Here is an 18,612-nt window from a genome sequence, read left to right on the forward strand (position 1 = left end):
GAGAGCTTTTCCGTCAAGACAAGATTTTTATGATATTCTAATAAATATGGTGCAGCGCGTCAAACGCTCGGAGGAATCGTATTTAAATTACGAAACGTTTGCTTTATTAAACCAGTGCCAAATATTTGTCAAGAGTGCAGTGTCATGTATGATAGGAGGCATATATGACTCTACAGTAAAAGCAGCTGCTAAGGCCAATGATTTTTAGACCTGTGAAGAGCTTTTAAATTTTTTAAAGACCTGCGAAAAACCCCAGCAAAGTGGACCTAATCGCCAGACAGTTAAAGCGCCCATTTAAAAAATTCAAAATAAATTTCACAGAAGGAATTTTATAAAGCATCAATCACATACCAAGACATCAAACAGAAGTTGTTATCAATGCGACTCCTTAGGGCATCGAGCACAAAATCAAAAGTCAATTAAATGTTTCAAATGTGGGAAAATGGGATACAAGAAGGAAAACTGTGCATCAAAAGGAACTAAACAGTCTGGTGCAGAACAAGTATTATAACTGGAGACTCAAACAAATAAAAAATATTTTAAGGATATTATTGTAGATAATAAGAAGTGTAAAGCATATATTAATTTTGGTTCCAGTTGTAGGATTATATGCGATAGTGATGTAAATAGATTAAATTTATCCATTGAGAAAAACTGTGACGTCATAATAAAGGGCTATACTGCCCAACTATAGAAAAAGGCAGTATCTGCTAATCAGCAAATTTGTGGGAAAAGGGCAAAAACTTTAAGATCATTTGCCAAGCTTTTTTTTAAGCAAACTTAAATGTGTTCTTAAATTAAACAAAAATGTGTTCTTATATTAAAGACAATATCAGAAATGTTTTTTCAATAAGCAAAAACGTTTTTTTAGTTCTATAGTAATTAATTAAGCCAATTACTGCTTTTCTCCATTGTATTAAATATCCTTCTGAGGCATTTAATAAAGCAGTAAGTGTCACATACTGCTTTTCTGCATTGATTTTTTATTATACTGCTTTTAAGTGTTGGGTAATAATGAAAAATAACACAGGTAAACTTTGAACATTTTTATTTATTGAGTCACTCTTTTTTTGTTACATTTTTTTTTAATATTTTGTGTTTTTTGTGGAGCGGTAAACACAGGTAAATTAAGCCAGAATTCTTTTCGATTTTCGGTCATTAGGCTCAACAAATTTTTTATAATAGTTGCTTTTTTTCCTCACTAATTCCACATGGAATAGTAAACTGAAGAGCGTCAGAAATTGTTTTTATTTTATATACATCACTCCGAAGGAAATTAAGTGTTTTAAAGTTTTCACTTTCTAGATCACATTGGACCATCAAGTGTTTTACATGGACAATATCCGATAGCAATATCTTTTCTTTGTTAGTTGTCATGTTTCTCTTATGAACTGATGACAAGTCTTTAAACTCATAAAAATCAGTTATCATCATTTCTTTTGTTTCAATTTTTCCTCCGTTTGCTTTTTGAATAGCGGTGACGAAATCAATAAAGTCACAAGTTTTTTTTTTGACGCTTAAGTAATAGTGCAATTTGATGGTCTAGGGAGTCGGCTGACATAAACGTATGATAGGCCTCAAAATAAAAAAAATCAATAGTCTGAGCTGCCACTCTTAAAGAATTGACAATGTAAACAAGAAATGTCATTATTGCCCAATTTTTATTTTGGGAAGAGCAGTTATCGAGCCAAAATATAAAATTTTCAGCGTCTCTATGTCGAAGTATGAACTGAAAGAAACAACTTATCAACTCCTCTTTCCCTCTTCCCCGTATGGCTTCATGCCAAGTAACTGCAAATGGTAATACTTTTTTGGCATTGGATTTTTTTGAACCAAGGGGTGCAAAAGTTTCGTTGTAAGCTACTAACCTTTGAGTAAACAAAACTTTTTTAAAACCTTGCATCAAGCATGATGATTTTTTCTAAATCTGCTGAAACGCAAACTGTTTTACAATCGTAGTCAGTGTTTGCATGTGCTTTATATAGATTTCTGGCGATTTTAGCCTTATTTATGTCATCTGACCATTTCTTGCAAACTGAGCACTCTGGGTTTAAATGTTCACTTTGGTGCTCATGCAGATTCATAACTTCGCAACTTTCACATTCTTCATGGCCCAGTTTTGTAAATCTAATGTTTTCTGCAAATAATATTTTTCTATATGCTTCATATCCACATTTGTGTTCTGGGTGTTTTTATATAAAATCTTGATGCATAGAAACAATGGTTACATCGCTGGGCAGGTATTTCACGTAAGGAGCATGCTCACGTCGGTAGTGGGAAATGCTTAGATGAAACGTTTCGATATGATTTAATATCAATTACCTATCAATTTTATTGGCTGAAGGATTATGTCCCCTGCGGTCTTTATTTGGTAATATTGATCATGGTCCAGTTTTGTGCAAAACATTAAAAATAACTCTGTCATTTTTTGGATGGTATCCCAGTGTTGTTAAATAAAAAATCTTACATACATCCACTGGCATTCCACTGTCTTGAGTTAATTTGTAAGAAAAAGTTAAATTTCGTTGAGAATATCCAGCAGTTATAGTTCTCTTTTTAACTGACACTCGGCTACATGAATTAAGGATAAACTTTCTTTGATCATACCATGTTAAAGACCAAAAACTGTCATGAATTGATTGTCTTTGTTCTTCTTTTATTAATTTCTTGCACTATTTGCTGCATGAATCTTTGCAGGCTTCTCTAAGTGGATGTTTTGTTATATTTTTTAGTTTAGACCTTTCTTTCCGTGATATTTTGTTTTTCTTCTTTTTCATATTTCTCTTTCTCTGTATTTCTTTTAAATTAGCCAAAGGAATATTTTCATCTGGACTGCTAGAGTCTTCTTCATTTTCTATGCCAGTACTTTCATTCTGCAAAATTATAAAGCTATGTTGAGACGCTTCTTCGATAATATTGTCAGGCTCCTCATGACATATTTCTTCCCCCATATTACTGGAATTTTTATTCATCGCCATTTGTAGAATCAATTCTGTATTTTTTATAACTTTGACACCCTATAAATCATTTTTGAGCAAAATTTTATTGAAAAATTTTTTTATTTATTTTACTTCTTGAAATCCACATAAATAAATAATTATCTCTTTCACACTTACCTTTTTTTGTCCATATTCACTGTTAATTTACAACTACTTACTAACTAAAAAAACTAATCAACGCTCGTTCTCACTGTGCAAGTATGACTGATTAAACACGAGGTATTATTTTTGCAAGGGCCGCAGACACTAAATAGTAAGGTTACAAACTGAACAAAACCACCTGATGCATTGCTAGAAAACATCATCTATTTGTTTACCCAAAGAAAATGCCTACTTGTGTTGTATTATACACTTATTTACTGCTTTTTTCTGTTGTCACAAAAGTCACTTAATCCAACACAAGAAAGCAGCAACTATTTTTTTACATAAAGATACTGCCTATTTGCTTTGTATTATATATTTACTGCTTTCTTCTGTTGTAAATGCTTTACTTATTTAAAAGGCAGTAAGTATTTTTCATATTTTTCTTATTAAGTAAATGATTTACTGATGATTTTACTGTTTTGCATTGGTTTAGGATGTAAAATTTGCATATCTTTCCAGCAAAGCAAAAAAACGATTTTTACATTTTTTGGAAGTTACTGCCTTTCTCCATAGTTGGGCAGTATGGATTAAAACAGGTAAAAGCGTTAGGAAAAACAACGTTACCGATACAAATCGATAATGTCCATAGAATTGTAAACTTTTTAGTAGTACCTGATCATTAACAAAAAGTTCCACTTTTAATTGGCCAGACCTTTACTAATCTGCCGAGAGTGATAGCGGTAAAAGACAGTAAACGGTTAAAATTTAGTGACAATTTTAAACAAGCTGCTTCGAAAAGTAAGATAGCTTTATGGTTATTAAAGTCAACTGTCATACCTGCCGATCATATTGGCAATCTTCAAGTGATCAGTAAGGTGGACTATGAAAAAATCATTATGACAAAATCACTGACATCACTAAAAACAAAAAACACTGTTTATTTTGTGTCATAGGTAAAAATAATTAATTTACTGAAATTTTTTTCTGGGTGATAAAGTAATTTACTTTATTAAAATTTTGAAACCTTTTCAAATAATCTAACGAGATTCAAAAAAAGCTGGCTGATACACGCTTGCGAATTAAGCAAGCCCAGTCAAATATATATTATATTTGACTGTAAATGTATACAATATATATTAATTTTAGTTATTCTGAACTTGGCTTATAGAGCTATAATACTTATAAATTATATAGACATGCCGAGACTTGCAAATAGAATCAAAATTCTTGTGCCGTCTTTACATTACTGTCGGTTTTTGACGTGCCGTTTATGACTTTCATTGTAACTGCTTGCAAATCTTATCATCAGAATTATCCAGATGTAAGATTTATAATTTGTCGTACTATAACATACCCGTGGCAAGATGGAGAAATGATGTCAATGAAGTGAAGATTGTGTGAACTGATGGGTCTAATGCAGTCGTTTTATCAAATAGTATACGTTTTTTAAATCTTATTTTTAATAACATATTAAAAACTCAAGCTATAAATAGTAATATTTTCATTGAATTACGTAACCGGGACAGATGGTTGGAAATGGCACTGCTCTAATTTTAGGAAAGCAATTGTAAACTATAGGGAGTTCTTTAAAGAACTTCGTAAAATGTCAGGTTACTTTTGGAATGCGGTTCTTTAATTCGAAATCCTTATTATAATGTAGATATGGATGGATGAGGTACCCCATATTCTATTGGCTTGTAATAAAACGTCGTCATATCGATCCTTAAAAGCTGATTTCTGTTATTTAGATATGACTTAAATCATCAAGTGTTCTTCTGAACCTCTGGTACTAAAACTTATCAATTAACATATTTTGATTTACAGTGACAAGCATTAGAGTAATAGTAGAAAATTGTTTCTGTGGAGTGATCCTTATTAACGCAGAAGTATAATCTATCAAAATGGGAGAACATCGCTGCTGTATTTGTTAGACAAAAATCCAAATTGATAAGTTAGACAGTATTTTATATTTAAAAGAAATAGGCTTTTTTTTCAAACCAATATTTTAATGATATTACATTATGCGGGAAGAAGTAAAATTGAATGATAATTCGAAAGTTCCTATTCTGCCGTCATAAGCTAAACCCTTGTATCTGAATCTTAAACAAAATGCCAGAAATCTTTATTTGAAATTTTTTTTATATTTTTAGGTCAAACTAAGTATCAAATTTTGTTTGCAATGATTTAATAATTCAACAAAATATTTAAAACTACGCTAATCCCCCGTATTTGACAAATACTGGGACATAGTGTAGGAAATTAGGGAAATTTTATGTCAATTACCCGTTTTTGGCCAATAAGGGTGGGAAATGAAAAAAAATGTAACAAAAATAAATTTATTTATTTTACAAATAAAATAATTTTGTAAATCTAAGGAAATATGTTTAGTTTAAGTTGCTTTACTTTTGAGCCATACTTTGTGTAAAATATTTAGCAAATATAAGGTATTGAAAATTCAAACTGAATTCTCAGTAAACTTGTTTCGATATTGTATTATGCAAATAGGCAGGCTTATTTTTAAAAAGGAAGAAAAAATTAAATTGTGCAAAACAATGGATTTTTTGACATATTTTAAAACAAAAGCTATTTATGTAACGATGGTTATTAATTTTCTTTATTTCCATTTAAGTAGTCGTCTTTAATTTTGCTAAGGGATTGTCTCGAATAATCTTAAAGATCAGTGGTTTTACTGCATTTTGCAACACGTGAACCCTTGTCAAATTTTAAGAGGTCCATTAATGTGATTCCCTAATATGCCAGCCCACATTTACTTTTTCTGGGTATTATGTATGTGTTTCATAAAATATGTGGGGATTTACGTCGCTCCAATAACGGACATTTTGTCCACATAGACCACAAACCATTCCAAAAAAAAGTACATTCGTCACTGAAACAAATGTTCTTCACATAAGCCGCCTGGTATCCTATTCTCTCGATCATTACTTCGCAGAATTTCATATGTCGATCAGGAAGATCTTCTATCAATTGATGAATCATTTAATTTTATATGAATAAAATTTATGTTTTTTTAAGTAGGTACCCTTTTTACAGTAGTAGAAGATACATCACACGTGTCATCAACTGTGGAAGTAGACTATTGTGGATCTCTTACCATAAATGCTATAATATCCACTTGTTTTTTTTCTGGACAGCTGCTATGCCCTGGATTCTACCTACTGGCAACACTATCCGTCTCGATAAATTTCTGAATTAGCTCACGAATATACTTTCGACATTCTGGACGGACAGGAAAGCGAACATTAAACACTCCTTCGGTCTCATGTACATACATTACAAGTTATTCAAATTTTTATGAGTATATATCATTTCTTTTGAATTCATGCTCCAACTAAAATGAAGAAAAAACATCACTCACAAACATCATTTTTTTTTAAATTGAGGGATCGTGATCAACAATTATTGCAATAGTTTAAGTACATAAAACACGTTATAATAAAGGAAAAAATATTATTTTTAACTAACTTTTAATTATGATAGGTAAAACTTAGAAGACAGTAGAAAAACGAGATTTAACCAGATATCGCAACTTTTAAAACGATTTGCCAGGGAACATTTCTAACTCAACAGATATAATAATTTTTTTTAATAACACCAACACTTTGTCAAATAGTACGAGTAAGGAAGCTGTTGACTTTTCTAGAAATGACTTAATAAGTACTTAAGAATTATCTCAATTTATTGATAAAATTCAAATTCAAATTTAAATGTTTAATTTGCCCATATATAAAATTATAAAATATAGTTATACACCTAATTAAAATTTTGACAAAAAGGATTAATTCTCGATTATAAAAACCGTTAATCTCTTGGTCCAGACGAAATAACCCTTAGAAATAAAAAAATAATTTATACAAAATAAATCAGAAGGAAACAAATAATAATAATAATAATAATAATAATAATAATAATAAAGAAAATTAATCCAGAACGGAAGAGCGGTAGATGCGGCAGCGGATAAAAGAACCAAGGAGGGTAACTCCCAATATTTAAGACTAAAACTTCAAATGTTGATAAAAGTATCTTAATCAAATTAACTTCTTGAACAAAATCTAATGCAGATGGAGCCGACGGGATTTCAATATCAAAGGATATAAATCTTAATTAATAATGCAGCCTTCTATGGAAAATGGCAATTCTAAAACTCATAGCTAATATTTTCTTATTTAACTACTAATATTGTCGTTCGGGATTCAGCAAAACTTTCAGCGCGCTAACAAGCTTAGTTTCAATTTTGAATGATATTCGACTGACCGAGGCACAAAATTAAACTACATATATAGAGTTCAGATATTTGTAATACCAATATATTATGATATTACAAATTGCTATCATCATTTTTAATAAAAATAGTTATAATTTGAAATATGCTGGACATATAATATATTAAATTTCCTCCAGTGGACATACTACAAATAGGCTTAATAAAAAAAAACAATTTATTTATTATTACAATTTCAAAATTTTATTGAGAAAAACACATTCGGTGACAAATTAAAGGTAGAGCAAAGCTTATCGTATTATCGGCATTTTAATCCTCTTCATCGTTGACGTTAGGATTTGTTTTATATGGAACAAGATCTTTGGCTTTCTTTGAACTCGGCAAACTTTCAAAATAACTTTTGTATGCCATGGGAATAATTTGCTTACCAAGCAAATAAAGTAAGTCTTTTTTTTTGGCTTCTGAAATTGGCAATCTTTGTTTATATTTTTGTGCTAAGTCCAGAGTTTCCCATGATACAGTTTTCGTTTTTCTTCCTTGCAAAACATTAAATTCTAAGAATTCATTCAGCCAATGAATATTTATATTGAATGATGAATGGTTTAGATTTATCAAATCTTAGCCATTTGATGTAAAGTCATTTTATTTGTTCCTTAGAAGTATTTACTTTGGTATTTTGCATTACAAGTGACGCCAGTTCCTGTAAGTCATAAAAATCTGGAAAAGCAACTTTATAGAGCTGATACGTGCTCGTTCAATAGTGGCGTGTATTGAATCTGCCTCTAGATAGGAATGGCCGTATTCCATAAACTTTAGATCTACAATTTGTAAGTGTTCAATTTTATTGACAGCAAACAACATCGCTGCAGTAACAAATTGATTCCGATTTTGCCCTCCGTAAGTATCAGAAAAACTAGAAACATGTGACACAGTCTGAGGTAAGTTGTACAAATACTTTAATAGGCACGTACCAATTTCTGAAGCTCCTTTAGAGCCATGAGTTTCATCCCAAAGGAAACAGTGACCACTGTGATCAAAATAATCAAATATGGTGAAATTAAAAACAGAGAGCTTACGCTTGTAATAGATTATTTGTAATAGACTAACAAAATAGCTTCTAAATCAAAAGAAATTGCTCGGTATTTTCATCTTCATTGCTTCTTTCTCCTTCTTTTTATGAAGTTGCCAGCTTTCTTTCAAATTGGTTTTGTCTGTAGCGCTATAATACACATTGCATGTGGAACATTGGTCCTATTCAACGACATGGAACGATAGTTGTGGATCATAACTATTAAATATTTTTCGGTAAACATTAATAGAAACAGGAGGGATTGATTCACTTGTACAATAAATTTCCACATACAAACGATACATAGCAGATAAATTCAAATCAGCTGCCAAATACAATTTTTTCGTATCGCGCCGACTGTAGTGACTTTCCATACGAGGAAAGCTGTCTATATGTTTTTTAACATGATTTGTTGCTTTTTCGGATGTACTATTGGCAGGAATTTTTCCTTTTCGTCCATCAGTACCAATATAAGCTCCACCTGGACCACGTTTTTTCAAAGCAAGGTCAATAATTTGAAAACTTATGCTAAAAGTATATATACCAATATAAGCTCCACCTGGACCACGTTTTTTCAAAGCAAGGTCAATAATTTGGAAACTTATGCTAAAAGTTGCACAACAAAATTTTAAGCAAACTCGCACATTAGAGCTTTGTTCATCAGGTAGTGAATATACGCGTGATTTAGTTTTTGTGATATTGCTTTCTGGCTTTCGTTTCCTGTGACGTTGAATGCTATTTTCTGTGACCAACGAGCATAAGTATGCTTTTTGATGATCGGCATTAGCAAGTCCCCAATACTCTTGATGCAAAATTTGCTGTCTCTCCAAAGGTATCTTATCAGAACATTTGAATCCGCACCTTGAGCAATTGATGTAGCTTGGCTTTTTTTCTGGCATGACGATATTTTTTCTGGTTTGATAGCTCTTACCAGACATTCTTTTTATTTTTCGTTCGTTTCTTTTCCATGTATCTGGTTCTGCTTTCCTTTTCCGTGTTTTTTTAACTTCAGCAGTACCAAAACTTCTCTGGATGTTGTTGGTTGTGGAGGTATTTCTATAGGATTTGTTTCACCATCTTCATCATTTTCACTGGTTGACTCGTTTTCTTCCTCTTCTAGGACATATTCCTCAGAAGTAAATGAACTTTCACTCGATATTTTATTAGTGAGTAAGTCTTTATCATTCTTGGTTTCAATTGTATTCATTGTATATTCGAACAGATTGAATTCGTTGACCGAATATTCGATGTTTTCTAGCAAGTTTTCTGGATCTCGTGTCGCGGCATGCTAATACGTCAAATAAACTCAGTAGGGCGCACGTGTACCACATATGCGTCACAAAAATTATCTATTTTATTGACACAAAAATTCAACATTTGAATTTGCTAGAAAGTTTTTCAATACATAAGTAAAAAAAACGTAAAGCCAAAAAATAACTATCGACCTCACGTGGCCTATATAAAAGAAATGAAATGTTTTTTTTTAAATATGTGAAGCATTTTGTTACAAATAAAACATTGTCTCCGACCTTCATGTAGGTTTTAATTTTATTTTTAGATGCCGTAAAAGCAGGAGTCATTTGATGGTTTTTGCGACACAACAGCAGCAGGAGGGCATTCAATTTCCGAAGTAAAATTATTATTTTCGTCCTGAAATAACACCGAGATTAAAGTTCCAGAATGTTTTCCAGATTGTTTTGTCCATTTTTAAATTTTTTTTTTATGATTTACGAGTATAGTTAAAAAACTCATTGAATTAAAAAAATATGTAAGCTTAAGTAAAAATTAAAGTTTAATTAAAGCTTGCTAAATAAGAACCTTGTAAGTAAAATTAGAACTCAACATTCAAATATTACCTATTTCATATAAGAACTATTATGAGAGGAAACTTTGAACGCTAAAACCTTTGTTAACCACTACAAGCAATTAAGGGCCTAGACTCAGTGGTCTTCTTATTCAAGCAAATAATACGTTTCGCGGCATCTGCATGTCCGAAACTTGGTTTCAAGTACATTAGAGTTGCGTTTGTAAGCGAGGGCTAATTAGGAAGTTGTGTACGGCCGACATAAACTTTAAATGGATATTTGAATTGAAGGTGATTTCGTAGCAATGTCCTTGGAACTCTATATAACTGTTTAAAATTAAAAACACCACTGATGTAATGGCCTTAAGTTGATAGAAGAGTTAAGAAGAGACTACACATAAGACATTATTTCCAGGTAATCCAGTCAGAAGTAAATCCAGGAAGGAAAAAATCCAAAAATGTTGAGCTTAAATCGTTAATAAACAATCTATATTCTTCTAAGAGTACCTATATGTTCCGTGTGTTGGCTATTTCAATTTCGTTAACAGCAGCGCTAAACTATCTGAGTACTTGATTCGTTGAATCACGTTCTTATGTTGAATGACGATATTCTCCTTCTGATCTGATTTGTTCCGCTGCATCCATCTTGTTTTGCTGGATTTCGTAGGACATATTGGCTCTCATTAGGAATTATATATCCAAGATATTCTAGCTTTTGATTCTTAACTGTATTCAGGACTTCTTTTTCCTTTCCTCGTCATTTCTCAGCACTTCCATATTTGTTATTCTCTCCATCCAGGGTATTTGTGGGCAAATTTCAAATGCATCACTAAGAGAGGCTTTCACGTCAAGGGTCCACGATTTGGTTCCATAAGAAAGAAGCAAATTTTCGTTAACAGCTGTTAGTAGTAAGTTGTGGCTGGTAAAGACTTGTTTTACCCTGACAAATGCTGTTGTGAGTTTTTTATTACGCGTTCTGATCTTTACATAATGGTTCCAGTTATCAGTTATGTGTGCTAAAGTGTGTTTATTTGTTGACTTTTTCTAAAGGAGTATCGTTTACCAATAAAATACCGTAGGTGCTTTGGTTTTTACTAATTATCATTAATTTAATCGATCTTTATTTAGCAGAATTTTAGTGTTAATATCTTGCAGGGATTCTCTGAAGATATATTTCGAGTAAAAATTAAAAATTTTAGAAGATAGTATTGATCATGCGCCTTCTTATAACTTACTAAACATCTTTTCATCGCTGGAACAACACTTAAATTAAAATAGAGCATCTCTAGTTCTACAGTGGAACTTTTAAAGCCAGATTGGGTCTATGATATCCTTTTCTCACATAGTTTAAATTTTTTACTGTGAATTATCTTTAGGGATATCTTTAGTAGATGGCCCGTCAAGCTTATTATTCGAAACTCGCTATATTTCCTAGCATTAAGCTTTTTGGAGAGGGTTACAAATTCAGATTTCAGCCATTCTGTGGAGATGACGCCCGTCTCATAGATCAAATTAAACACTTTTATTAGTTACTCTAAATTCTTTTCTTCGATCAATTTAATTCAGCAAAAATTGAATCGGAATCTAACGTCCTTTGATCTTTAGTATTTCTCAAAGCAGTGTGCACTTCTACCTCTAAGACGGCACCGTTCTCACTTTATCAAACAGTTGTTTAATGTGCTCTTCCTAGGCTTGCCTAATTTTCGACTTCTTTACCATAACTCGGCCCTGGTTATCCTTAAAAACTTTAACGGTTGCCATTACTTTCTTTACCTTCTTGTGAAAATTAAAGTTATCAAATTTGGTTTTTGGTTCCATAAGAAAGAAGCGAATTTTCGTTAACAGCTGTTAGTAGTAAGTTGTGGCTGGTAAAGACTTGTTTTACCCTGACAAATGCTGTTGTGAGTTTTTTATTACGCGTTCTGATCTTTATATAATGGTTCCAGTTATCAGTTATGTGTGCTAAAGTGTGTTTATTTGTTGACTTTTTCTAAAGGAGTATCGTTTACCAATAAAATACCGTAGGTGCTTTGGTTTTTACTAATTATCATTAATTTACTCGATCTTCATTTAGCAGGATTTTAGTATCAATATCTTGCAGGGATTCTCTGAAGATATATTTCGAGTAAAAATTGAAAATTTTAGAAGATTGATCATACGCCTTCTTATAACTTACTAAACATCCCTTCATCGCTGGAACAACACTTAAATGAAAATAGCATCTCTAGTCCTACAGTGCAACTTTTAAAGCCAGATTGGGTCTCTGATATCCGTTTCTCACATAGTTTAAATTTTTTACTGTGAATTATCTTTGGGGATATCTTTAGTAGATCGCCCGTCAAGCTTATTGTTCGAAACTCGCTATATTTCCTAGCCTTAAGCTTTTTGGAGAGGGTTACAAATTCAGATTTCAGCCATTCTGTGGAGATGACGCCCGTCTCATAGATCAAATTAAACACTTTTATTAGTTACTCTAAATTCTTTTCTTCGATCAATTTAATTCAGCAAAAATTGAATCGGAATCTAACGTCCTTTGATCTTTAGTATTTCTCAAAGCAGTGTGCACTTCTACCTCTAAGACGGCACCGTTCTCACTTTATCAAACAGTTGTTTAATGTGCTCTTCCTAGGCTTGCCTAATTTTCGACTTCTTTACCATAACTCGGCCCTGGTTATCCTTAAAAACTTTAACGGTTGCCATTACTTCCTTTACCTTCTTGTGAAAATTAAAATTATCAAATTTGGTTTTTGGTTCCATAAGAAAGAAGCGAATTTTCGTTAACAGCTGTTAGTAGTAAGTTGTGGCTGGTAAAGACTTGTTTTACCCTGACAAATGCTGTTGTGAGTTTTTTATTACGCGTTCTGATCTTTATATAATGGTTCCAGTTATCAGTTATGTGTGCTAAAGTGTGTTTATTTGTTGACTTTTTCTAAAGGAGTATCGTTTACCAATAAAATACCGTAGGTGCTTTGGTTTTTACTAATTATCATTAATTTACTCGATCTTCATTTAGCAGGATTTTAGTATCAATATCTTGCAGGGATTCTCTGAAGATATATTTCGAGTAAAAATTAAAAATTTTAGAAGATAGTATTGATCATGCGCCTTCTTATAACTTACTAAACATCTTTTCATCGCTGGAACAACACTTAAATTAAAATAGAGCATCTCTAGTTCTACAGTGGAACTTTTAAAGCCAGATTGGGTCTGTGATATCCGTTTCTCACATAGTTTAAATTTTTTACTGTGAATTATCTTTGGGGATATCTTTAGTAGATGGCCCGTCAAGCTTATTGTTCGAAACTCGCTATATTTCCTAGCCTTAAGCTTTTTGGAGAGGGTTACAAATTCAGATTTCAGCCATTCTGTGGAGATGACGCCCGTCTCATAGATCAAATTGAACACTTTTATTAGTTACTCTAAATTCTTCTCTTCGATCATCTTAATTCAGCAAAAATTAAATCGGAATCTAACGTCCTTTGATCTTTAGTATTTCTCAAAGCAGTGTGCACTTCTACCTCTAAGACGGCACCGTTCTCACTTTATCAAACAGTTGTTTAATGTGCTCTTTCTAGGCTTGCCTAATTTTCGACTTCTTTACCATAACTCGGCCCTGGTTACCCTTACAAACTTTAACTGTTGCCATTACTTCCTTTAACTTCTTGTGAAAATTAAAGTTATCAAATTTGGCTTGATATTCTTCGATTTCCATTATATTTTATTATAGTTTCTCTTTATCTGTTCTTATTTTCGCCCATATTTCTCTCTGTATGTTTATGATTTTAGCAAAAGTCCACTTCCTATTAAATTGTTTGTCGCTGTGTCTTTAGGTTTTCTGAAATCATATTTACCTACATATTTTTTCTTCAGCTTTTCGATTTTTCGATTTTGATTCTCATTCTTCCTATCGACGGGTAATGATCTTATTATACGTCTGCTCCTAGCTAGGTTTTTATGTTTCTGATGCTCCTTCTTATTCTCTTTTTAATGAGGACGAAGTTTATTTGATTCCTAGTTCGCTGATCATTCTGTTTCGACGAGTACAATCTTCTAAGATGGTGTTAAAAGCATGTATTGGTTACTTTACTCAGAGTGTCACCACGTTGATTTGTCAATCATCTGAAAAATCGCCTATCATGACATACATACCAAGCTGTGGCAAAGTTTTGATCATATCTGTTATTTGCTTATAGAACTGGTCGACATCTTCGTTACTGTAGTTTGTAGTACGAGCATACATTTGGAGAAGTTTGACATTTACAGGCATTAATTTGTAGAACAGTTATCTATGTTTGTGCAGTATAAAGCCTACAATACTGGAAAGTGTTGTTTAATGTTTCAACAGAATATATAATAATGTTTCAAAGTTGTTATTAACTCCTATACCATAGCCATCTCATCTCGCTAACGCCTAAAATCTGCAGTTTAAGTCGTTTCATCTCTTGAGTTGTGTTTTGCAGGTTTTTCCAGTGTGTGCACATTCCATGTATCAAGTAAGATACCCTTTACTATATGTACCACGCTTTCTTACAATTTACTAATAAATCAAAATATTTCCTCCTGAAGATGCAAATGAAAAGAAATGCAAACATCAGGTTATTATCTTATAAATTGATTTCCGGTAAATAACCTGATTAAGGCTACTGAAACGTTTTTAAACTTTTGCAAGAATAATTATAAAAAATATGAAAACAAAAAAAAATTATCAAGAGGTTGAAAGCTAATAAATACACAAACACTTTCGGGTTTTAAAATATTTCAAAAACATCCGGAGTTACAAGTTTTAACTTGACGTAATTTAAATAGTATACATAGTTTAAGCTTTATTTTAAGCTGAGCCCTCGCTTGTCTCTTCCACAAGTCTCCAGCGCGGATCCCTCAGGGCGGATTTTTGTCGGGAAAGCTCAACTTTTCGGTTAATTATAAACATAAAATGGGACTGAGGGAGTGAAAAGTTCCTAAAGATAATACACTTTTGAAACTAAATAGCTTCTGAATTATGTTTTATTTCGATCTAAAAAATGCAAATTATTTTTAAAGGGTATAGTTTCTGCAATCGCCATATTAAATATTGTTTTAAAAATAATCTAATATAATATAAATTGAGTTTACCAATTACAATAAAAAACTGATGGATATATTTCCTGATTGCGCTCTGGCTCGTTTGCAACTAAATTTTAAATTTTAGTTACTTTCGTGATTAAATTATTTAGATCTCATTAAATGACTTATTCAAAATCGAATTCGAAATTAGGCCATTTTCACAAATTTTTCAATCAAAATCAACATACAATTTTCCGGATAACCCCATTATATAGGGTGTCTACTATAAAAACCGCCAAACTTTAAGAAGTGATTATACAAGTCATTTACAACAAAAAAGTCGTTTTGGAAAAGCAGATTTGGTTTCTGTAGCAGTCTGCTTCAGAAACTTGATACATTAATATCTCAATTAAACACACGGTTTACTGATATGAGTGCAGTCTGTCAAACATTCGATTTTCTAATACCAACATTTTTATTACATGTTAATGAAGCAATTTTATTATAAAAGTGTTATATATTAACGAATTCCATTTATACTATTTATACGAATTCCAAAGATATAGTAAAATATTCAGATATAGTAGGCCCTAGCTTTTCACTTCAATTTGTTAATAGTTACCACCCACTTGTACCTGAATTATTCTTTACAATTCCTGTCACTTCAGCAAATTAAAAATAATAAAAAATTATTTAAGAAATAGTATGGGCCAAATTCGACTCAATTGAAAACAAAATCGCGTCAATTTTGAATTTATCCGAAGTTATTGATACTTTTGCGAAAACTAAATCTAGGAAAATATTATGATTATATAAGCTATTTAATCAGTTGGTAAGTTCGATCTTTACATAATAAACCCTCGAATCTTTTCTATTTCGTTTTATTGCCCAATACTTACTCCAATTATTAAAATAATTGTAATTTATGTTGCTAGTGTTCACTATTTTTTTTTACCTGCCTTGCAATGCATTAAAAAAAGAGCTGATGATAAAGTAACTTAGCATTTTTAAATTATTTGTATATTTAATAATTTTACTTCATAAAACCTTACCAGTTTTGATAGCAGTGAGGCCCATTTTTTTATTTGCCGCAGTGACCTAGCTACGTAATTTAAAACATAGTTTACCCGCTTAGTAGCTGACCCTTAGTAGTTACACGCTACTCAAGCTCAGAGAGCCCTTGAATCCTTACTAAAAAATCTTAATCGAACTCAACTTTTGATAATTTCTTCGGTTCTCAAACTAAATATGACAGGTGGCAACACGACTTTAATTATGGCAACTCAATACATAACAACAATAAATTCTAAAGTCATCAATAGGGAATTTCCCTAAATTATTTCTGAGGGTTGACAGTGTTATCAATTTGACGGATATCAGTATGTACGTTTTATTATTTATCGATGTGCGTTTTTGTCATTTGCGATTGTGAACTCGAATCAATATTTTTTTTCGAGAATGATTAAACACTTAATGTTGTATCAGGAGTAAGTAACCTTATGTCAATAAGTACCTGCTACTAGCAGTTATGTTTTTAAATTAACTAACATAACTTAGGTGTTCTTGGACCCTAGTAGACACTCTTCATCCTGACTCTGCTACGTAAAACAACAGAATAATCTACACATTGTAGGCAACGTACACCAGACTTAGAGATAAGGTCTGTCTGATCTAAGTTCTTTTTTATGAAGAATGTTTTCTTTTTAATGTTCTCTTTTTATAGTAGGTTATTTGTTTTAAAAGCTATGATAACAAAACGACAGTATTACACTTTGGAGGAAAAATTATAAGGTATGAGAGTTTGTATCAGTTATAAATGAATGTAAAATTTATATAAAAGTTTACATAAATCGCCTAAAGGAAAACTATTACTTATAATAATAATCTCTTTATTTTAATGCTGTATATGAAATTAAATAATATCAATAAAAACATTAATTAGGATTAAATACAATAGTCGCTTAAAGAATAACTTCCCAGCTTCATTAACAGATGTTTAATTGCATCCTTAAAGCATCCTATTTTCAACAATCCTTTTTTTCTGCTTTGTTAGTTAGGTTAAATAATTTTATACTTGCATAGTTATTATTATGCAAGCTAGCAATCTATAGAGTTCTTAGGGATGTCCTCTTCTCATTCATGTATTTTCGAAACTTACTAAGAGAACAAATAGAATTTAATTTCTTTAATAGCTGATTTATGTGGTGTGACCCGTCAAGGTGTTCATTGATGTGTAAACCTAACATCTTGACATTTTCGCTTTTAACTAAATTGGTATTACCACATTCTATTCGCAAAGGCTTTTATATGTTACATTTTGTATGTACTATTAAAATATTTTGTTCTTTGTTTAAAATTAACATATTTGTATTAAACCAGTATGGGATTATGTCAAAGAATTTACTTGCTTAATTCTTTTATTGATTTACCAGTACTAATAATGTTAGTGACATCAAAAGATTTAACCTAATTTTAGTTAGGGGGACTTATTAGGCGATCAAGATTGTTCATTAATAAATTTTAAAAATTAATAATGAACAAAGATCAATAATAAATATTATGAACAATACCGGACTAAGTATGATATCTTGTGCCATTCCTTTATCACTAAATAAATATTTATAATAACCTGTTTTCCCATCCTTTGACATTTTTACTATTTGTTTTCTGTTATTGATGTAGGACCCAAACCCCTCTATAACGCTAATTTTTATGCCATTTTTTCCAACCATTTTATTAACAGGTCCATATTCAAACAATCGCACGCTTTGGTTACATCTACAACATCATTCCAAGAGCAACTTCACCGATTTCAAAATATTCTACAATGTTTTTAATGAATGCAAATATAGCGGTTTGTGTGGATTCGCCTTTTAAGAAACTGTGTTGATTTTCACTAATCAGGTTACTAGAAGCAAGTAAAGAAATTTCAGTCTTGTGCTCATAGCTGCTTCGAAAATGTTTGAAAAGCCCTTAAATAGGCTTATGAGTCTATAACTATTATAATTATAATTAACACATTACAATATTACACATATTACAATTATACTATAACTGTTGAAACTATCAGAATCTCATTTTTTAAAGCACGGATTTATTTCGACAATTTTTAGATTTTCGGAAAATACTTCATATTTAAAAAAGTTGTTCATGACATTCAGGAGATGCTCGTTTATTAATACTTATAGGAATTTCATCTATTCCACTGCTATTTTCATTTTTTTATTAATGTGCTATGCCGCTAATTTCCACTGGTGATGTAACAGAATTTAAAATCACTGTTCTATAATTTTTTCCATTAAAGTGTTGTATGGAATGTTGGTTAGGGAGCATTACATCTGGAATAATAGAATTTAAAAATGTTATATACATA

General features: G+C 31.5%; 1 protein-coding gene and 1 long non-coding RNA gene across 4 annotated transcripts in view; one reads left to right on the forward strand and one right to left on the reverse strand.

Moving 5' to 3' along the window:
* The window catches only part of LOC126737743 (neuropilin and tolloid-like protein 2), a 622,239-nt gene that overhangs the window by 30,177 nt on the left and 573,450 nt on the right, over positions 1-18,612 (forward strand). The window lies entirely within an intron of this gene.
* Positions 5,495-16,454, reverse strand: LOC126737825 (uncharacterized). The gene is made up of 3 exons (XR_007661119.1): positions 16,292-16,454; positions 6,196-6,432; positions 5,495-5,970 (listed from the first exon to the last, which is right to left on the reverse strand). It is a non-coding gene; the product is annotated as an uncharacterized LOC126737825 (long non-coding RNA).

The sequence above is a fragment of the Anthonomus grandis genome, chromosome 1 (assembly GCF_022605725.1).
Source record: "Anthonomus grandis grandis chromosome 1, icAntGran1.3, whole genome shotgun sequence".
Classification (NCBI taxonomy): domain Eukaryota; kingdom Metazoa; phylum Arthropoda; class Insecta; order Coleoptera; family Curculionidae; genus Anthonomus; species Anthonomus grandis.